At 37.9% G+C, this 24,436-nt stretch overlaps 1 long non-coding RNA gene and 1 pseudogene across 2 annotated transcripts in view; one reads left to right on the top strand and one right to left on the bottom strand.

The window, feature by feature from the left end:
* LOC149501960 (uncharacterized) overlaps positions 1-24,436 on the top strand; it is a 396,223-nt gene that overhangs the window by 301,377 nt on the left and 70,410 nt on the right. The gene's annotated exons all lie outside the window — the stretch shown is intronic.
* Positions 19,493-24,245, bottom strand: LOC149501974 (uncharacterized; annotated as a pseudogene). Its single transcript, XR_016323743.1, has 8 exons — positions 23,943-24,245; positions 23,680-23,822; positions 22,988-23,146; positions 22,265-22,427; positions 21,288-21,493; positions 20,808-20,885; positions 20,237-20,404; positions 19,493-19,915 (listed from the first exon to the last, which is right to left on the bottom strand). The product of XR_016323743.1 is annotated as an uncharacterized LOC149501974 (transcript).

Below are 24,436 nucleotides of genomic sequence, written 5' to 3'. Positions count from 1 at the left end.
TAAATGACATGATCGAGCCAACATCGGATGTACATACATACCTACTATAACAAATACTACAATGCATTGGCTAGTTCGTGATTTTACATATCATCTTGAGTATGTTTTATTATAACATTAAATAAACGTAATACTCAAGTATGTTTACGAAGTTCAGTTATAATTTGCATTAAAGACACATATTTGAATATGGCACCTCGTCTCCTTCCTATCGCAAACATGTATTTTTTTTTCCAGTTCTTTGACAATAATAATTCCAAAGGCCGTACTAGACTATCAACTGTTGCCTACAGATCGCCTGTGAAACAACTATTAGCTAAAGTACCAACTAGTGGACCTAAAATAAGAATCCTTTTTGATAAATATCTATAAGGGGAATTCTTTTGAGGAAGTAAGAAATAAGAACATAATTCAAAAATGCTACAATGCTATAATGATATCTTAATTGTTGCATTCAATTTATTCGATGTAAGTCTATTGATTATAATCGATAAAATTGTATTTTCTTAGGTCGATCGTCATCCTTTCATCAATACAAGGATCTACAAATCGCGCGGTAGTTTATCGAAAAAAATGCAACGTTTTCCATTCTATGTTGCGTTACAAATCTTTTTGTAGTGATAACGCAGGGCGCGTCTAATGTATAAAATAAAACGTTAGAACATATTCGAAGACTTGGCATATGTCTTCTGTGTGATGTGCCAGAAACCCATACGAGACAAGACAATAAACACCCAGACTCCGAAGACCCAAATATTTTACACAATAGGTAATAGAGTTTCCTACCGAGAATCGAATCCGGATCCCAAGACACAGTACTAATTTAGTGGAGATCATTAACCACTTGGAAAACGAGGTAGCGATTGATATGATGCATGAGTATTCTACTTCTTCGCACGATTGTACAACGGCACAACAATAAACAGTGATCACTTAAGCTTCTAAATTAGACCACACAGAAATTACATTCAATGAACGGTCAAACGCATGTTCCGATAGAAATGAATTATACACAATGACATCCACACTCAGTGTTTTCTAATATTCTTGCAATTTATAAAAACATGATTAAAATTTAATCAAACCTTTGTAGTCACAATATTGTATGCGATACTATGACATGCAAACCCTAACTTGAAAGTGGATACAAATTAAATTATCCCGGAGGACTTTCACGTGAAGCAGTAGCATATTGTAATAAAAATTAAACCAGAATTTTTTTAAGCCCATTATGCTCTATGATAACGCGTGACCTCATACCGCACTGTAACCAAGAAACCGTTTTAACTCTACAGGAACTGCAATTAGAAATCATTCGTCACCTTCCCTATTCGCTAGACCTTGCTCCAACCGACCGACTACCATTTTTTTCGTGATTTAGACAATTTTCTACGTGATAAAAAGATTTTTCCCGTTAGTACAAAATACTTTTACAGTGTCTAGAATCTAGATCACAGGCATAAATGACCTTCCTATTTGATGGCGGCAATGTATAGATAATAATGGTAGATGTTTTGAATAAATAAATATATTAATTTAATTAAAAAATCGAATTTCAATTTTTCAGTACAAATCGGCAATTTTATACTTTAACCCCTAATATATTAGAAAAAACGTACATATATACATATAAACATGGTGATGACGATCTAGAATACAGTCCGTTGTCTGGCCGGGTGGCCAAAAATCGCCAAGTCACGCTGTTATTCGCTGGGCGCCTTCATTAAAATATGATTTCAAAACAAATTACTTTGTATTGTCCAAAGGAATCAGAAGCCCGCACTTCGTTTACGGAGTAAAAATAAAAATAGTTTCATCGCAACGGTTTTATTTGTGAAATAATAATTGTTCATAATGTGGCGATGTATGTCCCAAATACTACAATTTGAACAAAAAAGTATTGGGTCGTAATTTTTTTTGCAATAAGCTTTCACGGATTATTGAAGCCAAGTACCATGCATCTCTAGATGACACGTTATTACCTCAACGTCATGATAAGTCCTTCGTCAAACGAAAACCAAAACAACACAACAAAAGTTAAAATTGCAACTAAATCATCACAACCTACACACACAAAAGAAACATCATCTTTCTGCGCCTAATAAAACAGTGAAATACTTAACTCTAAATGGTTTAATTCCCACTGAAACCAAGATGATTCCGACTAACCCTCCAAACGCGAAGGGAGAATAATCCTTGAAAAGTATCTATCATATTTTATGTTGACGTTCGGTTGGTTGGTAGGGCGGAAAGAGTATTATGTTTATACGGGCTACACAGACTCACGAAAAAGCGTATTTAATATAATCAAATCCATGTCGAAAGATAAATTTCTTAGCTTTTGTAAAACGAAAGAGCGTGTTGAGTCCTTCATATGAGAACAACACGAAACAGCGATAGGCATTTCTTCCCTAGGTACAATTCTTCTGTTGCATGTCTACACTCATCTCCTTCCTTTTTAGATCAAATCTTAGATTAGATCGATTAGTAGTGTTACTTTGGATATTGGTTCTGGAAGGTTCTAGTACAGGAATACTTCAAAACTGAAACTGGTTCTAGTAAGAAGTTCAAAATAGCTCATGGTTCTTTTATATATTGTAGTGAGACTATTGATACATACTTTAAACTCATATATGAATTGATAATTATTTTTTTTATGCTTAGATGAGTGGACGAGCTCACAGCCCACCTGGTGTTAAGTGGTAACTGGAGCCCATAGACATCTACAACGTAAATGCGCCACGCACCTTAAGATATAAGTTCTAAGGTCTCAGTACAGTTACATCGGGCTGCCCCGCCCTTCAAACCGAAACGCATTACTGCTTCACGGCTGAAATAGGCAGTAAGATGGTACCTACCCGTGCGAACTCACAAGAGGTCCTACCACCAGTATAAATAGAAAGATGTGCTTATAAAGATACAGACGAGAATAAAGTACATCGATTTATAAGTGATTGTCGAAGCTTATAAATATTTCAACGTGAATTTCAAACTAATTATGAGATATGAACATATGAATTATGAGATGAAAATAAATGCTTTAGGACTGTCACTCCTTCAAAGCCTTAACGCAAAGCTTTGCCTCAGAAATAAGCAGGGCAGTAGTAATTGTCCGAGCGTGCTTACAATGCATAATACAAAATTACTTAAACATACTTGTATATATTTTTTACTGCACTAATTTATTCCTTCATCTTGGAAATTTTTCGTAAACACAACGCGACCTCTTGTCACAAGTTCGGTAGCACTTATCGTGATATGTGTACTGTCTCTGGTAATATTATACAACTAAGCCCACAGACAAAATCTACTGAGTTTCTCACCGGATCTACTAAGTGTCGCGATTCTATTTCGGTAGATTCAACGACGCACTGCTCTTCATGGAGTAGATATCAACAAGGTCTCTCGTGAGCTGTAAGCTGACCTACCAGTTAGTTTGAAGCCGGAATAACCCATTGAGGCTACGGGGCATTAGGTAAGGAAAAAGGCACTGGTAACGACATAAAACCATATGGACAGCGAATTTATTGTTTTGAATTTAGATATGTTTGGGACTGAGAAAAGGATAAGGTTTAGGACTCACTCTGTATTTCGTTGATGCACTATTCAATTTTCTCACTGACGAGAGTTCTATGTGCTGATTGATCACAATTTTATTGTTTTTGCACCGGCACCATGTTTTAGTTTTTTTTACACACTTCGCGCCATTTTCATACGCGCGTAGTTTTTCTTGTAGTGTCAACAGATGGCGTGGATAGGGGATTAAGGAAGGAATAAGGAAAAGGAAGTCCCAACATTTCCCCCCACTTGAAATCATTGGAGGATTTCAAAAGATTTTAATAAGATAATAAGCTGTGGTAACTAAGGTACCTAGTGAATTAGAGATAATAATATGCTAAGAATAAAGTAATAATTAAGATAAAAATAATAATTATGTGAATAAATAAACTATTATAAGTACTATTAAATTGGATAATAGTATAAAGTAAGTTATAAAGGTTACAAGTTTTCGTGAATTGGCAAAGGACATAACTTTGTAACTGGTCGGCGCAGCAGACCGTTAGCTGTTTGAACAGTGACAACCCGTACGACGCCATCAGACCCGGGATGAATTATGCTAATTCTGCCGATACGCCATTCCAACGGTGGAAGGTTTTGATCCACGATCATAACTATATCTCCCAGCTTAACGTTACCGTGTTGTTTAAACCATTTAGCGCGTTGCTGTAATGTATGAAGATAATCCAAATGCCAGACACGCCAAAAACTTTGAGTTAGCTTTTGTAGCATCTGCCATCTAGAACGAACTGACATTTGTATATCAGCAAGGAGAGGCTCGGGTAAGCTCACTAGAGGACTCCCTATCAAGAAATGCCCAGGTGTCAATACGTCTACCTCGTTGGGGTCAGAAGATACCGAAATTAATGGTCGTGAATTGAGAATAGCTTCGATTTTGGTAAGAATTGTTGTTAGCTCTTCAAAGGTCAATATTTGACTTCCGATTACCCGTTTCAGGTGATACTTCATCGATTTTACCTCACTTTCAAATATACCTCCAAAATGATTTCCGGTTGGCGGGTTTAGTTTCCATTGGATTCCCCGGTTTATCAAAATAGACTCAACTTCAAGATTCTTACTTAGCATTAATTGATGCATCTCGCTAAGATAGCGTTTAGCACCCAAGAAATTCGAACCACAGTCTGAAATAATAGTACTACATAAACCACGACGGGACACAAACCTATCTAGAGCAGCAATAGGCCGAGGTGGAGAGCTCAGTTACCAATTCAATGTGAATTGCCTTAACCGCTAGACAGACAAATATACAGGCATAAGTTTTATATGTTTTGGCATTTCGTCTGCGACTTTCTTTCACGATAAAAGGTCCAGCAAAGTCGACACCTATATTTTGAAAGCAACGAGCTGCTTGAACTCGGATAGAGGGAAAATCACCCATTACAGGTTGAAGGGGTATAGGATTTACTTTGAAACAGGTGACGCATTTTGAAAGCCGCGATCTAATAAGATTACGAATACCTAGGATCCAAAATTTTCTTTGAATTAAAGATTGTAACGCACGAGGTCCACAGTGTAGAAATAAACGATGGTAATAGTCAATAATGATCACAGAAAGATGGGAGGTTTTTGGCAACAATAACGAATTTATAGCTGATTGTGGCAAGTTTGCATTTTTTAATCGTCCCCCCACTCGTAACAAACCCCGTTGATCGAGAATTGGCGCTAACTTTATTATAGTGCGAGAACAAGATTTTCCACATTTAATTGCACTAATTTCGCTAGCGAATGTAAGAGATTGAACATGTTTTACAATGGTTAAGAGAGAGTCTTCTAGTTCTGTAAAAGTTAAAAAAGATTTGATACGTTTTTCTGGCGGACGAGTTGCGTTTGCAATAAAACGTCGACACCAGGCAAAGATGCGTTGTAGCCTCAACAATGAAGAGTACTTCTCAATTAACTGAGTTAGAATACTATTGTTAGAAGATTCCAAAAGAACATGGCACAAGAAGCTGGATTTTACTTCGGCTAATTCCTTTAGATAAGGTAATTTTTCAGACACCGGCCATGTAGAAGAATTCGAGACTATCCATTTGGGTCCTGTCCACCAAATGGAACAAGCCACAAGCTGAGAGCAGGTAAGACCACGACTGCAGTAATCTGCTGGATTATCATACGTTGGCACATGATACCAATTTTCGACAGACAAATTATCTAACAGCTTCACGACACGGTGTGCAACGAAAGTTTTAAGACGATGAGGTGCTGTTTGCAGCCATGATAGTACAGTCGAGCTATCAGTAAATGCCCATATCTTTGTTATGTTTGAGGTTTGAGTTTCATTTAGTAAATTACTAATATGCTTCAATATTTTTGCTAGCAATACAGCACTACATAGCTCCAATCGGTTGACAGTAAGAACTTTTAATGGAGCTACTTTAGGTTTTGCAATAAGCAAGTGAGATGTAATTTCAGTGTCGGTAGTGATACGTAAGTACACAGAACAATCACAGCCTTGGTAGATCCATCACAAAAACCGTATTTTGATTCGGCTTTCGTTCGTATGATTTTGAATGAAGAGGTACAATTAGTCGAGGAATTTTAATATCCTTCATATAGTTAAACTCGGATGTAAATAGATGCCACTGAGATAACATATCTGACGGTGCAGGTTCATCCCAGTCAAACTGAAGACGCCATAGTTCTTGTAAGGTAAGCTTCGCTATTAGAACCATTGGAGCCAACCATCCAAGTGGATCATAAATTCTGGCGACGTTTGATAGAATAGCACGTTTTGTATTCCCTGGAGCGAGTTCTGATAAAGCATAAGTGAAGTTATCATCAGCTGGATCCCATTGGACTCCAAGAATCTTGATACTTTGTTTTTGTTTTTCATCACAAAATGTTTTTGGAACTTGACAATGTTCCGTTGGTATCTGAGTGAGAAATTCGGGTGAGTTGCTACTCCATTTACGTAATTCGAACTTAGCACGCGCTAACATTTGTATTAACTCTTCTTTATGTCTCAGTGCTGTTTCAATAGATGTAGCACTAACGGTGATGTCATGCATGAAAGTATCATGACGAAGACTAGCAGCAGCTAAGAGCCACTCTTTTTCGTAGTCAGAAGCTAATTGATGCAGAGTACGTATTGCCAGATAAGGGGAACTCGTAACCCCGTAGGTTACCGTTTTCAGCTCATACTCAGTTACAGGATCAGAAGGAGAATCGCGCCAAAGTATATGCTGCCATTTTCGGTCTTCTGGCCTGAGTTCGATGTTTCGATACATCTTACTGACGTCGGCAGTAAAAACAAAAGCATGCAACCGAAATTTTGTAAGTATATCTCCTATATCGTTTTGAAGTTTTGGACCAGTATATACAAGACCGTTAAGATATTTGCCATTGGTAGTTTTGGCGCTAGCATCGAATACAACCCTAAGTTTAGTCATTGTACTTTCTGGGCGAATGACACAATGATGACGAATTATATACTGCCCGATTTTATTCGAGTCAGCGCTAGGCTCCATATGCCCTAACAACTTGTATTCGCGCATAAAGGCGGTGTACTCTTTTTTCAACTCTAAGTTTCGAACAAGGCGTCGTTCTAGGTCAACGAGCCGAGAGAATGATTGGTTGAAAGAATGGCCTAGTTGACTGATAAGTTCTTTGAGAAGCATAGGTACAACATACCTGCCGTCGGGATTACGATACGTCAGATTTGAGTACATTTGTTCACATTTAATATCTTCAGGGTTTAAGATAACCTGACTTGGAGATTCTTCGATCTCCCAGAATCGCTTGAGTCCCTCGTCTAGAGAACGTGTGGATGCTAAGAGAGAAGATATTGTTGGCGGACGTAAATGGTTTGTATCAAGTTTGCCGGTGATGACCCAACCAAATACGCTGTGTAAAGCTACCGGTAGATCATGACTGGGCTGAACGCGTTGACCGTCATAAATACTATGGAACAGTTCTGCGCCGAGTAGTAAATCTACATTAGATGGTTTATCAACATTTTCATCTGCGAGGACCAGATGTTTAAAAGATTCACGAAGATTAGTAGGTAAGTTTGTAGCAGGCATTTTACTCGTTATAGTATTTACTACGATAGGATTAATGTTGAAATGAGGATTTTCTGAAGTACGAGAAAGTACAGTGCAAGAAGTAACTCCAGTCACGTGATGTACAGCATTTTGACCTAGACCAACTACGGCTAATGGACAGCGACGTAATGGTAAGCCCAAACGTTGACAACATGACTTGGTAATGAAACAATCTTGAGCACCACTATCAATCAAAGCACGTACAAGAAATGATTTATTAGTACTGCGAGGATGACGAACGCGAACTACACAAGTAACCAAAAGAACCACCGAGCGACTGTAGCCCACATACGCATTAGTGGAGGCTGCAGTGCTAGACTCGAAGGTAGAATTACGTGTGATCTCGTCCGGGCGTACGTCAACTGTGACCATGCCACTCACAGCTGTATTGACCTCATGGAGAAGCGTATGATGTCGTTGTCCGCAAGTAGAACAATTTAATTTTGAATAACATTTGTTAATGTTATGATTTTGGCGTAAACAGTTTTTACATAAAGATTTTGATGTCACTAAATTAAGCCGGTCTTGTATGCCTAAAGCTTGAAATTTAGGACACTTATATAGATTATGTTGTTGTTCACAACAGCTACACGGTGCGCCGGTGTTGACACTTGAAGATATATTTGAATTAACGGGCAATGATGTTGATTTCAAATAAGGTTTTTTAGAAAAACATTCATTGCGAGGTGCACTCTTATAATTTGTGAGTTGTTTATTAGTTTGTTGTGAACAGATGACGAGCTTGGTTCACTAACCTCTAGTATCTTGACATAGTTTTGTAAATAAGTTAGTAAGTCGTTTATAGTAGGTAGGTTATTTGAATTTTCCTGTAACTGTGATTCAAATCTTTTACGAGTGTCACTGTCTAAAGTACGGGACGCCAAATAGAATAATATAAATTCACCAAGATTGGGAATGTTTATTGCCTTGAGGGCATTGACACTTTCGTATAATAAATTATTTAATATCAATAAATCATTAATGTTAGAACTTTTCAATTGCTGAAATTGTATAATTTTGTCTAAATAAGATGTAGCTAATAATCTTTTATTTTCAAATCGACCCACTAGTGCGTCGAAAACTATTTTATAATTATCAGATTTAACAGGTACCCCTTTGGCAATCGATAAAGCAGCACCCGATAGACACGATATTAAATACTGAAATTTCTCAATTGCTGTAATATTCTCATTCTCGTGTACAAGCGACGTAAATGTATCATAAAAAGTCCGCCATTGCTCAATTCTACCATCAAACTTGATTAAATTAATTTTTGGTAACCGCACTTGCTGACCAAACGGCTTGGGTGAGTTGTTGTAATGCGACGCGAGTGCGCCGGCGTCGCCGGGGTCGGCGTTGGACGCTTCCGATATCGCGTAATACAGTCGTCAAATGCCTTAACAACTTGCATATCGATTTTGTCTTTAGGATTAATTTCAAGTTTTATCGCATTTATTTGATTAGTTAGATGTAAATATTCTTGCCGTAAAACATCTAGACGTTTGTATCGAACATTGAATTGAGATAATTTTGACGAATCTGATGCAATTTGTTGTTAAATTATAAAGTATTTGTATGTCCTTAAAAACATATTCACGTTGACTTGTTAGGAAAAGTTTTAATTTGAGTTCTGACATTATAGAATACGTAAATTATAGTAACAATACAAATATAATTAGAATTTGAATACAAAAATTATGTCGCAAATGAATGCTATTTTTACAACTGAGAAATTTCTTGAACTATCTACGTCACTTGAGATTTATAAAAGTATATTGTTATTTTATGCTTTAAATAGTAAAATAATATTATAAAATAATAGTTATATTGTTATTAGGATAAGATTAAAGCGAAATGAAATGTATAACTAGAGTTTTCTAACGAATATGCCCCTAGTCACCATAGGTTATTCGCGCTCGAAACGGACCACTAAATATGTTTTGAATTTAGATATGTTTGGGACTGAGAAAAGGATAAGGTTTAGGACTCACTCTGTATTTCGCTGATGCACTATTCAATTTTCTCACTGACGAGAGTTCTATGTGCTGATTGATCAACAAATCACAATTTTATTGTTTTTGCACCGGCACCATGTTTTAGTTTTTTTTACACACTTCGCGCCATTTTCATACGCGTGTAGTTTTTCTTGTAGTGTCAACAGATGGCGTGGATAGGGGATTGAGGAAGGAATAAGGAAAAGGAAGTCCCAACATTTCTCTACATACCTATTTAGAGCAACAAAACAATGGTGGGCTTTAATACAAAATCTGAACCGAACTAAAAAGATTATGGTGTGAATGACCCCTCCCTTGGCGTAAGACAATAAAACATGTTGTACCTCGGAGTCGCGTGCCGTTTGCTGTACTTTTTAATAAAGTCTCAACCTCAGGCGGGTTAGGGATACCATCATATTGAAATGTGAAACGGATATTTCTTTTACAATCAATAAAATTCAACAGCGTCATTAGCATTATAAAAGTATAACTTTATTATTAGTTAGTATTTAACTATATATTTTTAAATGCTAGGGTATTTAAACTATTGTAATAAAATAAAGTTTTTTTTAAGTTACATTCTGTTTCAGTGTCCCGTGATCTAGTAGACGGCTAATTCTCGCATATGTCCTCTATCGTATTAGAAAATTATTATAACAGATTATTTTTTGTATTTGTTGCCAAATTGTTTCCTAAGCATTGTATTTATTATTAATACGGCTAAGTATTCAAAATTAATTACCATTTTTCTAGTATCTTTCATTTGTCTTGTGCTAATCAAAAGTGAAATATAAATAATAATAAGATAAGACAGTTTTTAACTAAATTTAACTAAATTAATAGGTACATTCTAAACATTAACACACATCGACCGTGCTGCTTGATTTGGTGGCCAAAGAATTATTGGTTTGCCGTCACGCGAAGTTATTTCCGTAAACGGAAATTATAATGAAGTGTTTACAGAATTTGACATATCTATATTTTGAAGTGTGTTTTTTGCAAGGTACAATCACACTGTTAATGCTATCAACAGAAACAAAATGATATTGTTTATTAAACATCAAGAAATGTCATTAAAAGGAGACGAGAGAGTATCCCGCTGAGATTTAAGATTCTCCAGACATCAAACAGCTTTATTCCGTATTCTCTGTTCGTCCATTGTACTCACATCACCTCATTATCGAACTTAAATCTTTCATATATACATATGTATATGTATTATACCGATTTTCCAAACTAAGGGCTAACTTCACCCAGGAGGACAGACCTTAGATTCGTGGCCGGCTCTCAAACTGGAGTCAAATCAAGTTACAACATACAGAGTAGGTACTTTATTATGGGAAACTGTTTGTAGTGCCTTTACCCTGTGATATTTTTTGGCTCCAGATACCAATTATCATCCAGTAAACCCTAAGCTCTCGGCTACCCATATAAAAACGAATGCATCTGTCTTTCTATCGGATTGTCCGTGGTTTCCAGCAATCATGGTGTCCGAAAAAATTCCCCCATCAAAATGAAAAGATGCTGTTTGCATTACTAGTGGATTACTCGCTCCCTTCTCGTGGGCGGAAAACTAACATTATTTTTTGTATATATACAGAATATTCGTTCTATTGGAACCGCATTGTAATTGAATGAACTGCATGTTTATTTAGCGATACGACATACGATCCCCATTTACTTTTAGATACAGTATGAGCAAAAGCAATTAGCGGGAGGAACAAAGGAAGTAAGGAGATAAGGAACGAATACTACCGACCGATTGGCACTAACCTCCGCTCCTATTTAGTAAATAAACTTAACGATATTTCCCGGTCGCCGCCAACCCAGCTAGCCTCATTCGCCGACGATACGACCGTTTACTACTCGAGTAGAAACAAGTCCCTAATCGCGAGGGAACTCCAGGGCGCAGCCCTTACCTTAGGACAGTTGTTCCAAAAAAGGAGCATAGACATCAACCCAGCGAAAAGCACAGCAGTGCTATTTCAAAGGGGAAACTCCACACGGATTTCTTCCCTGATTAGGTGAAGGAATCTCACACCCCATTACCCTCTTTGGGCAACCCATACCTTGGACCAGGAAAGTCCAGAACCTGGGAGTCACCCTGCATCGATGATATTCCGCCCGTATATAAAATCAGTCCGCGACCGCGCCGCGTTTATCCTCGGCAGACTCTAACCCCATAATCTGTAAGCGGAGTAAAATGTCACTTCGGGACAAGGAGACACTTTACAAAACTTGCATAAGGCCCGTCATGACTTACGCGAATGTGGTGTTCGCTCACGCTGCCCGCACACACATAGACACCCTCCAATCTCTACAATCTCGCTTTTGCAGGTTAGCTGTCGGGGCTCCGTGGTTCGTGACGAACGTTGACCTACACGACGACCTGGACCTCGAATCAATTCGGAAATACATGAAGTCAGCGTCGGAACGGTACTTCGATAAGGTTATGCGTCATGATAATCACCTTATCGTTGCCGCCGCCAGTCACCGTCGACGCCCTAGACACGTCCTTACGGATCCATCAGATCCAATAACCTTTGCATTAGACGCCTTCGGCTCTAATACTAGAAGCAGGCTTAGGGACCCCGGTAACCGTACTCGTCGAACTCGACAAAGAGGTCGACGTGCAACCTAACCTAAACGTCAGCCCGCTGAGTTTCTCACCAGATCTTCTCAGCGGGTCGCGATTCCGATCCGGTAGTAGACTTAATCGCGAAGCAGTTACTCTTGAATTGTAAGGTCTCCTTTCGAGGCGCTCGGATAGCTGTTAGCAAATCCCACCCCTCCTGGCTGAGCCTTTGCTCGCCCACCTGTCCTGGTGAAACTGGTAAGGTCTCCGAGCCACCGGTAATCCCTCAAACATAAAAAACAAAATGATGATATAAGACCCGCTGATCTAAAAATTACAGATTGCCTTAAATAGGTTTACCCTATTACTCAAACGCATGCGTGTTTCGAGGCAGTAATAGGGAGAATGGTGATAACTAGGCCAATACGCCTTACTACCAGTAACTACGCAATAGTGTGAGCTTGAATTTTATTACATAAGGGAAATTCCTTCTCACCTTTATCACCCTTCCGACCGCAGTCTCACCCTTCAAGCCGGAGCTTCTCAGTGGGTGTCGATTCCAATCCGGTGGTAGATTCAGCGAAGCACTGCTCGTGCTAGAGCTAGTATTAATTAATTCTCTCAAGTTGAGGCCGTTTGCTGAACTACCCATCAGCGCGTAGCCGAAATAGCCCCTTAGACTACCAGCGAATAAGTAGAGAACATTTTGTTGGTTCGTGGAAGAAATAAACACCTGTCCTGTGAAGGTAGAAAGGTCTCTGGGTCACCAGCAATCCCTCAAAAAATACTTCGGCATTGGCGGGGGTGTTAGAAGGTGATACAAGTATCCCGTGCGTCTTATCCTTTAGGCCACCAGAACCTTGACTTATTACCTTATACCATCATATTACATACCTATATTTTACCTTTAAAGATAAATTAGAAAAAAATTAAAGCTATAAACTTATATGTAATTGCAAATATAAAAAAAATATGTTCATATTAGTAACACGTGAAGCGGGCTGCGGCGATGTGATTCCGCGCATATAAAATGTACATTTCTCACGTTCTTAGATTAACGTCGATATATCTCCGAGTTTAGTGATGTTCATGAATTTAATCGATAGTACAGAAAAATTAATTTCGAAAAAATGTGTGGATGGGCAACTCACTTCTCTCGGGTCTCAAACGGTTAATGAACCTTTTAAATGACACAACATGATACACAACAGCATATAGACTGCTAACTTAAAATGCAAATCTCAGTTATGTTAGAACTACATTAAAATCTATACTAACATATAAATCTACAGTGGTTTTTACGGATGTTCCGTTATAACTACTGAACTATGCATCCGATTGACTTGAAACTTGGCATCCATGCAGAAAATACATGTACAACTTGATAGATAGGCTAATATTTATATGAGTGTTGGACTCCCTAATAATAATAACAATAAATAATAATGTTAATTTTAAATGCCCAACGAAGTGGGCGAGTACGGCTAGTAATGTATAAAAAGCTAAGTGTATGACAGTTTGTTATGGTTTTGAATCATTAAAGAATAGCATCGACTGCCTGTTTTTTCAACAGAATAAAAGTGAGCTTCCATCTGTTGCCGCTCTTACATCACCATCTAAATCAACTGTCTCCAGAAGTGGAACTCCCACTTTGTATCCTCATCCATCCTTAATTATTGAATATTAAAATACTTAGTAGAACTTGTTGGAGCTCTTGAGGTTAAATAATAATTAAATATAATAATAAATAAATAATAAATAAATATTTACTAACAATCACGCCACGTTAACTGGTCCCGTGATAAGTTCGTAAAGAACTTGTGTTACAGGTACCAGATAACGGAAATAAATGTAAGATTTTTATTATACACATACATATATTTAATATACATCCATAACCCTGGAAAAGACATTTATATTTATCATACAAATATCTCCCCTTGGCGGGATTCGAACCCGCGACCCCCTTGTGTAGTGACCATGTCACTTACCACTACACCAGACGGCCGTTAAAAAGGTTATAGCCACAGTATTACCCATTTTGCCGGAAAACAACTATTCGCTCCTTGGAAGATGGGATAACATCCCACATTGTCTTATGAAGACAAGTAGGTACATTAATGTTCTCATGTCATTGCCATCTGAAAATATTATAGGTAAGGTTAACAAATCGAACGATACTTTTAAGGCATTAAAACTTTATCGACAAATTGTAGTCGCATCCTTACAAATGAATTTATGTGGTAGCGCGCGGCTTCGTCCGTCGTCTACGTTTTATTTTATTCCGGTCTCTTCGCTGTCAATTTGCATTTACCGATACATGATCGTGCAATAAAATTACTCCTTCCTTCTTTACAAATCTTACCTTATTTACAAATTAAATACATAGAAGGTTCTTCATTTATTACAGCATATAAGAAAATAAATAGTGGAATATTTTCGTTTTTATTTTGCTTCAGTTTTACGGTTTTACTTTTTATCCGTACACACGTAGTTCTGTAAATTAGGTATCAGTGGTGTAAATTAGAAGTAACCTATTTTCTATGAAATTATTCTGACCGTTGCCAGATAAATGAAATGTGTATAAAATGGCAGAACACTTCGATGCTGGGTTTTCGTACTTTTAAGATTCTTAAAGCATTTCCTCTAGGTTCCTTAGGAACCTCTAGAATTAAAATAGTGCTGTATGCAGCGGCTTCACTATTATGTTCAAGCTTATATCCGAGAGCAATATCATCTTTCCAACTAATGGTGATGACTTTTTTCCACATTATACAAAGCCTGGCCGTAAATAATGCTGTCATTATCGTTTGAGTATTCATTGTTTTCTGATTTTCGCGACAAACCTTGTTAATTGAAATGGGGTTGGGTGATAAATAGATCCGGATTACTGTGTAAGAAATTAAAAAATTACGTATAAAGGCAATTGCAATCTTTATAACCCTTTATGCACTTTATCCCTTTATATGACTCGTATGTTTCTGTACTGGACTATTAATAAGTATAATCAAAAGTTATCTGTATGTGACAGAAAAAGTGTCATACATTGTTTTTTGTACTAAAAGACGATCAAAGCTATGAAGGAAATAATCCTAAGAAATCCTGTATGGAAGAGTAATTTTTTATCTAGGTAAATAAATATAGCATCCAGAACCATGTCGCGTATTTTGAAGGTAACTGAAAGCTTTCAGATTGTACGAGACGTATTGATCTGGTTTATTTTAATCTTAATCCGCACATATTTTACTGTTTCTTTAATTGCAAAAAAAAAGATTGACGTGATTGGTCGATTTCTTTATCCGGTCGAGAAAATGCGTGTTTTAATCGGGAACTAGCCACGTTTAAATATTTTATTTAGGTTAATTCGATCATTGTCAATGCTTGTCATTTTGAATGAGCTTCATAATAATAAGGTTCATAATTTATATAATAGAAACATAGCGGTATGTAGCTATTATAGAATAGAAGAAATATATCCAAAATAGCAATCACAATAATGAAATTTTCAAGATAAGCTTGAATATAAAAGATTATACCTACATATAAAAGTTCTAAACAACAATATTCCATCTACCGAACAATAAACCTCGGCTAGTGAACGATTCCTTTGTCCGATCACACTGGATCACATCGGGGTCAAGGAATCACGTTTTTCCAGTATTTATTCTATTCCATGATTTATGGCAAGCATTTTTAATACGGATGTACCGTGATGGCCTTCTACTTTCGTGATCAATGATAAAATCATCAGCCTCGGTCAATATCAGTCTTAGTACTTGCTCGGTTACCGCTTCTTCGCATCGACTTATTTCGGTAGCAATAGAAACATAATAGCTATATTATTTATACAAATTAAAATTTAATGTCTACTCTTAGCATTTCGAGGGTTGCCAACTCCGAAACGCGAAATTACCCGGTATCAGTGACTCGGGCGCCATTCCCCGGATACATTTGCATAGATTCACGTAATCTGACCGTGTTTTATCTCAATTCGAGTCAGAGACGAAAGCAGAGGTTTCAGAAATCGAAAGATATTGTGAAGTATAAATATGCAGTACGATATTATTATTTTTAAACAGTCATAATATACCTAGACATGTATAAAAAAGGCATTTCAAAACCCTTTTATTTGTCAGGCAAGTGACCTACGATGAAATCTAAGGAATTTATTACCCATTTCGAATTGTTATATCGTCGGCAAATATGGCAAATATATTAAATAATCGAAGTGAAAACTTTTTGTAGTCATTTGAAGCTTGATCTGAAGTGATACTTGAAAAGCGATACTAAAAAGGAAAAACATATGCATGTAGAGGATTTATTTAGCCTGCAATAGATTACATTGAAAAAACTCTGTCACTTCTACCGCGGGTACCTAAATTGCACACATTATAGAATATCTTTGATAGTTCACGGCCCATCTGAGCACCTTTACTGGAGCCTACGAACATTGCGATCGTTTTCCGTTATTCCTATGTTTTTTTCATTCTTACTGAAAATTTGTCCGACGACGATAAATAAAATCGTGACCCCTAATATCATTCTTAATTCCGTTCCCATCTCCATTCACTTAATTGTTATTATTATAGCAGTCCTGACTGCCATTTTTAATTGCCCTTTTAATTACGGACCTCTTGAACCGTCAGAAGTGGCGGGAAATCACGATGAATAAATTTCGTTACGCTTATAAAGTGTTTTTGTTTGCGGCGTGCGTTTTCTAAGCTTCAAATAATTACAGACATAATTTAGCTAACATGCGTCGTAAATTTAGTGAATTTAAATTTCAAGCATCGGGTTCGGTATATGTTATAGGGCAATGCATGTTGTTTTGACTGTTTTCATATTTAGTGATTTGTAGTGACACCACTGCGAATGTGACACAACAAGAGATATGGCTGAAGACGTTCCACCAAGCGGGTGTTTTTACTCGGCAGATCAACGATCCGAACGCCGTCATTCGGAAGTTCTCTATACTAATCTATACTTATACTTATACTTATAATATTATATAATATATAATATAATATTATAAAGAGGAAAGATTTGTTTGTTTGTTTGTATTGAATAGGCTCTGAAACTACTGAACCGATTTGAAAAATTCTTTCACTGTTTGCAAGCTACACTATTCCCGAGTGACATAGGCCATTATAATCTTTTTTGAAAAAAAATTGGGGATCCTTACTAAAACTCCAATAATTTAACCCAGGGTGTAAAAAAATTTGCTAAAATATTCTTTACATCGCGTGCCCTGCGAAAACTATTGAGGATAGAATAAAATAATGTACTACGACTTTGTAAAACACAATACATTATTATTTACAAAAAGTTTCGCGACAGCAAATGTCTAATTATTATAGTTATGCCACAATAAATGTTCTATTTTAAAAAATAAAACAATGTCAAATATCGTTGAAATTTTTGTTAAAGACCCGAGCGGAGCCGGAGCGGGCCGCTAGTGTTTAATAAGAAGCAAACTGAATCTGTGAAAATCGTTAGCGCGATTCAATTGTTTGCGGAATTTCTTCCATTCTAAGACAGAGTCATTCATGGAAATAATTATGTTATTTTGAATCATCAAATACCTAACCGATATGCTCGCAAAACAACCTTGGTTGCCCGTGTAAAGCATAACAATCAACATTTAAAGTGTAACTGAGTTTCTCATGAGGTTTCGTTTAACAATAAGTCGATAAGTCCTGTACGTTTCCTGCCTCTTGCCCACTGTTGCTAGTTGGACCATTGCGAAGTGCCCACCTCTGCCAAAAACGTATACACCAAGCCGGCAGTGACTGCATTAGGTAAGTGTTGCGACGCTCACAGCTGTAATTGGTAGACAATTTGGCATTGCGCTAAATGGGTCAGCCAAAGGATTATCTCAGAGTTAGTTGAGCCCGCGAGTTGGCTCCGCGCTCCACTCGTAACTCTCGTAACGCTCCTACGATTCAGATAAGATAGAAATTCATTCATGTAATAGGAGAATTAAATTATAAACATACAAGCGTGGAAATGCGTAAAGCATCTAAGGACGTATTGTCAATTAATAGGCCCCATGAACCCTGAGAAACGAATATATTCTTACGCGCTGGGGGTCGGGATAAATAAAAATTCTACCGAAGTACAAATTACAATAGTATTTAACGCTTAGAACACTTATAACACTTCACAAACACTTTAAAATTCTCAATTCACTTCTTCCGCTTCGCTTCAGGTGATCCGTTCGCTGTTTCGCTTCGAATAGTTCGATAGTAGGTAGTTCTTTTATACTCGATACGACATCCCTAGATTTATCGAGAACATTCTGGGCAATTTAAGTATCTGCGATGTGTGTTTCCGCTATCCGACAATAGATGGCGTTGTACTTCTCGAGCGTTCTCAACGCGACTAGTTTGTTTGATATTCGTTTCGGCTATTCAGCGATAGATGGAGTTACTCTTAACGGCGTAACAATATATATTGTATAGTAATCTGTACCGTTCGACTGGTTTGCCAGTCTAGGGAGAGGTTCCCCCTCCATTGTGCCCATACGCACTATGAGCAGTGGGCCATGGCTATCCAACATCCAATTGGACCCAAATGTATGTTCCCGACCGACATGTTCGATTGGACCCAGAAGTTAAAAAGGAAACCAAAGATGTAAATTATCATTTTATTTAAAATTAAAATAAGTCTCATACACACGATTTACCACACATTTCGAGGATTAACATTTTCAAAATACAACTAGTTATTACCAATATGCCATTATTCGAAAATAAAAAGGTATATTTGTGTAAACAACACAAGCCCGAACCAACGTTCACTTTTATTTATACAGTAAAAGCTCTTTATTCGCGCGTCCCTCATTAGTTTTCATTATTCGCGAATTACAAAAATGTGACCGAATTCCTGTTTTCGCGGCTAAATATTTTTTTATTCCCGGATCTAATCGGTACATCGGTACACATTGATAAAGAGGATTCGGTAGGTATCCAACCGAATGTCCTTTGTAGGCGTCATGAAAACGACTAAAAGTAAATTAGACCTTATTACAAGCTAACCTAAAGTATGTATGTTTTGTAAACCGCCTTCGCGTTTTTGAGAGTAAACAAACCAAATAAATCAAGCTTATTGCTCAGTGCATAAAGTATATTTTTAAATGGGGCCACATGTGACGTTCCATCCTTTGTTAAGAGCCGTATTACCATTCCATATTAACGGTTTCTGTATTCGCGGCATATTTACGAAACATAATAATATACCGCGAATAAAGAGCTTTTACTGTAACTTTTACTGTACTTTTTAAATAAAAGTAAACACAAAAGTATTCAATAGTCTTGGCGAGGACGTTCTCTTCCGATCGCATCTGTTTTACTAAAACATAAATATTTTCTAAACATTACAATATAAGGTATTATAATAAGACACATAATTTCAATAGTCTACATAGCTCAGTACACAATTGTTACGATTAGGAAATGTAAGCACAAGGTTGTTGTTGCATCACGCGGCGACGGTGACTCCGCTCTTCCTCCTTCTAGAAGACCGCACGGGAGTCTCTTTTGCGCTCGTGTTCTGTTCTACTTCTGTCAGCGCCTTCTTCTTGGACGAGTTCGTGGCGGCGTCGGAGCCCCGGCCCCCTGCAGGCTCTTCCGGCGGCTGCGCGTCATGACGGGGCTTCGCTCTTCTGTAGCGTCTTGTCGGATCAATTTTGATTTTCTTCTAGAATTTTCTTTGTTCTCATTTTCCTTTTGGAATGTAATAATTAATGTAGCATTACAAAGCCAACACTATTGCTACTTAGGAAACTATTGATTTAAATATAAGATAGTCAGTCATGCAACGTTCGGAAACTACAGAAGGCGTACAGCAGATTAGAGAAACCTCCACGATTTATCCCGAGCGCCTAGTGTCCTTCTTCAAACGAGGCTTATAGAGAGTACTTAACGGTAGGCAGCGGCTCGGCTCTCTCCTGGCATTGCTGAAGTCTACGGGCAACGGTAACCACTCACCATCAGATGGGCCATATGCTCGTCTGCCTACCAGGGCAATAAGTAAAAAAAAAGTACCTGGTGCAAATCGGGACTGTCTGTGTCCGAGGGGCAGTCCGGCTCTAGATCGGAGCGGTCGAACAGTACAACTTTGATGGATTTCTTGCTCGATCTTTCAGCTTGAGCCGACTTGAGGATGCTGCGGGCCGGCGTCGCGGATACGTTCACTGGGTTCAGCGGCGTCTGCTGTCATTACATACGTAATATTATTGCATAAATCAGTAACAGAGCGTCCCTAATGATAGATAGAGCGTCTTCTCGCATTAGAACTGTATAATTTCAAAACTTACTAATTTCACAGGAGAGTGTTTTAAAGGTTTAACATGTGATATTTTTATTATTAATCCATCTTTGCAACTTTAATTTTTTTACCAGTTACATTATCTGTATTATAAAATAAGATAAAATTATGTATTAATTTGCTTAATAGTAGTCAAAACTTTTGACAGTATTTATGAGAAAAATACTGGTAATACCACTGAAGTATATAGATGATACCAAATGTATAACACGCATATTAACTCAATTTCGAATATTTTTGGAAATTGTACACTTTTAATGCGAAAAGGCGATATATATATAGATATACCGGTAAGGGCGCGACTCCATCGCACTCGATGTTCTTGGCGAGTCCCGCGGCACGCAGCATGGCGAACGACGCGGCATTCTGACGACATTAGATCAACAGTTACTGTACGGAATCGCCACCTCCCCTGGCTACTCTCAGAGCCTCAGGTTTTAAATGCATCCATTTATTTTATATATAATGATTATGTAGAGTATTATTGCCAGTACATACACAAACTTGAATATAATACGTATTTTCTAGACTATTTTTTTGTTTTGTTTTGCTTTTTTCGGACAACATTTACACTTATTGCCAATTTCTGACACGTGCAGGGCGTTGTGAGCGGCCCAACAGTGGACCGTCACACAAGCGGCAGAAATTTCTCAAAAAATCTGACACATGTAAGTTTCAAGAAAACATTTTAAGCATGACAAGCGTGATCGACATCTCGCTGCAGCGGCGTGCGCTGGCCTCGTGCCATGTCTGAACTACACCACATACTTTAGCGGCAGAAACGGAAGCCTTCTTGGCTTCGCTGGACAGCACGGCCTTCAGCAAGGTGCAGCTGGTGGACGGCGTGGAGACCCGCGGGGAGCGGACCGGTGACTGCACGCAGAAGAAACCCGCTTCGAATGTCTTGCTGACCCCCAGCTCCGGCGGCTTCGGAGCCTCATAGCACTCTTGTTCCTTTTTAGCTTTTCTTGCCGCTGTAAATAACAAATGATTGCATGTTGTTTAAAGCAATATGTGATTCAGTGTGGCGGTAGCCATCATACAGCGCAAGACGTTTGACAGATGCCTGAATCTCACTTACGACATTCTTAACATAAGCTTGCATATATACAAGTTCCGAACAACAACATTCGGACCGTCGGTCTACCGAGCAATATCACTCGCTTGGTCGAAGATCTTCCCTTTGTCGTATACCTACCTACAATCAGTGCTATTTAACTGCTATAATACACTCCAATTGAAATGATATTTCTATTTGTTGGTTTGTAAAATAATTTAATAATAATTTCGAATGTAAAATTTAGCAGCACTCAAGTGTCAAGGCACATTAGTTGAGGAGCACTAGACACTTAGACAGTCTGATATGTAACTTGAACTTGTTACTGAGGAATGTCAGAAGAAAGTGAGAGGGAAATAGACTGCATTACTATGAACAAGCGAGAGAAAAATCAGTAGTACCACTGCTGTGTCGTAATATCCAAGTTATCAAGTAAGATACTTACTTATATACCTGCTAATTGTTTTATGCCGCCTCATGAGGCATATAGTATGTGACTCTAAATACTGTGCCTGTTCTGGGTTTGGGACCCTGTCAGATTCAATACTTTTGTGTAAACATTGTTGTAATTATTGGAGGTTTGGTCGTTATTATCACATAGCTTTCCAGCATCCATAAGACAGGAGAAAATTCTAACAGCAGGATGTATTTCGCCTTAAATACCACTAGTAAATTATGACTTCCATACCGGCAATCATATCCCTCAATCTACTGGTTCCACCCATAAGCTTTGAAGTCTTCTTTACATTATTCTTAGTAATTTTCTTCTTAACTTCAACAGGTTTGTCGTCAATCCACCCTCTTAGTCGAAGTTCTTCAAGCTTCTTGAAACGCATATCGACATTTTCAACCTGAAAATATAAGAGGACGACTAAACATTAGAGCAGTCAATCTAGAAGTAGTGCACAATGACAATGTAAGAATCTAAAATATCAAAGAAATTATACTGGATGTCCAATGTATATATATGTGGCAGCAAAAGCAGAAGAAGCAAAGAATGAAAAACCAAGGCAGCCTTCTTTGGTACAATTAGTAATAAAATATTTTTTTTAATATTGGTGGTCAGCATAATGCAACATCCTTTGTAAATAACATTTTACTCTTATTACTGTGCCTATCTGTACCTCACTTCTATAAGACACAAATGTGTGACTGTGTTATGTGCTAGTTATAGCCACCAATTTTTTTTAAGCAGTCTACATATATTTTAGTACTATACAATAGTGGTAGTATTGTAATGCTGTAAAATTTTATAATTAAAAATGTAAAGTATTGGAAAATAATTTAATGACAATAATGAATGTGAATTTAAACTGTAAAATGAGTTTTATTTTACTACATGTTTAATGGCATTTAACGAATAACTCTCCCCGGTGCGGCATGTCTCCTGCTAGGGTCTGTCAGTATGTACCTGCATGAACACCATGTCCCAGAAACCGTGCAGGTCGGCGGGCGTGACGAGCGCGGCGCCGGGCTCCGGACGGCCGCAGCGCTCCACCAGGGTTGAGAACTGCATCAGCTTCTGGGACATCAGCAGCCGAGCCTGGCCCACAGCAGATAAGACTCCCTCCTACAATTTCACATGATGGTTTTGTATTCAATTTTTGAAATTTCTTGTTTGAAAGGTCCTTGCCATCCAAACGCAAAACAGTTAGAGGTCTCTCTGCAGAAATAAGTATAGCAGTGATAGTAGTCCCTATGAGCCTACTAGACAACAACTACAAATTTAAGTAAGTAAGAAGTAGTGGTAACAACTACTGTAAAAGTAAAATTAGACCAAAACTTATTTATTTATTACTTAAATAAGTGGACATGTTCATGGCCCACCTGGTGTCAAGTGGTTACCAGAGCCTATAGACATCAACAATGCAAATACCACCACCACTTTGAGACATGATGATGATGATGATGATGATGATGATGATGATGAAATTCAACTTTACTGCAGCAACTTTAGTGCAATAGTGATGGAGAAGGTCCACGCTCGTGTGGGCTCACAAGATGCTCTACCAACAATAATGTCTTCTTTTTTTCTTCACATGCAGGAAGAGGTTCAAGGAGGCCCGAGATATATTTAATTATATTATGTGTAAATCACAACACCTGTATAGCATCAGGCAGAGGCGTCTGCTCAGAGATCTTCTCCCAGGTATCACATAATTCTGTCATGCGCTTCACTTCTGAAGCCAATTGCTTTCTAAAATGGTCCACGTTTTCAATGTCACATGTATCCTCATCAAGGAGACCTACGATATAGTAATAATATAGTATGTTATTTTTTTCCTGCTATTTATGCACTAGGTATGTTTTAAATAAATATTAGGAAGATAATTAAGCACTTTAAGACTGTAAGAGTGAAAACTCACCTTCTTCTAATTTCTTTTTCATTTCTTTCCGAGCATTAGCCTTCCCCCTCGACATTGTCACACATGGACTAATCTTTTTAGCCTCATCAGCTATCTGTTCAGGGGTCATCAACAAGTCACTAGTAGGGGACTTAGGAGATCGCAACTTTTCTTCTGACCTTGACTCACTCTTAGGTATATTATTCTTTGGTGTCCAATTTTGGACAACACCAATTGACTTGCGAGGAGTTTTATGGTATAATTGAGGAGAGTTCTGTGCTGGTAAAGATTTCCTTGATGAGTTCAATATTGGAGAGTGATTGATGTTTTGTATAGTAATCTGAATATATATTGTATAGTAATCTGTACCGTTCGACTGGTTTGCCAGTCTAGGGAGAGGTTCCCCCTCCATTGTGCCCATACGCACTATGAGCAGTGGGCCATGGCTATCCAACATCCAATTGGACCCAAATGTATGTTCCCGACCGACATGTTCGATTGGACCCAGAAGTTAA

The sequence above is a fragment of the Bombyx mandarina genome, chromosome 11 (genome assembly GCF_030267445.1).
Source record: "Bombyx mandarina strain Sakado chromosome 11, ASM3026744v2".
NCBI lineage: Eukaryota > Metazoa > Arthropoda > Insecta > Lepidoptera > Bombycidae > Bombyx > Bombyx mandarina.
This window is presented reverse-complemented; position numbering and strand designations above follow the sequence as displayed.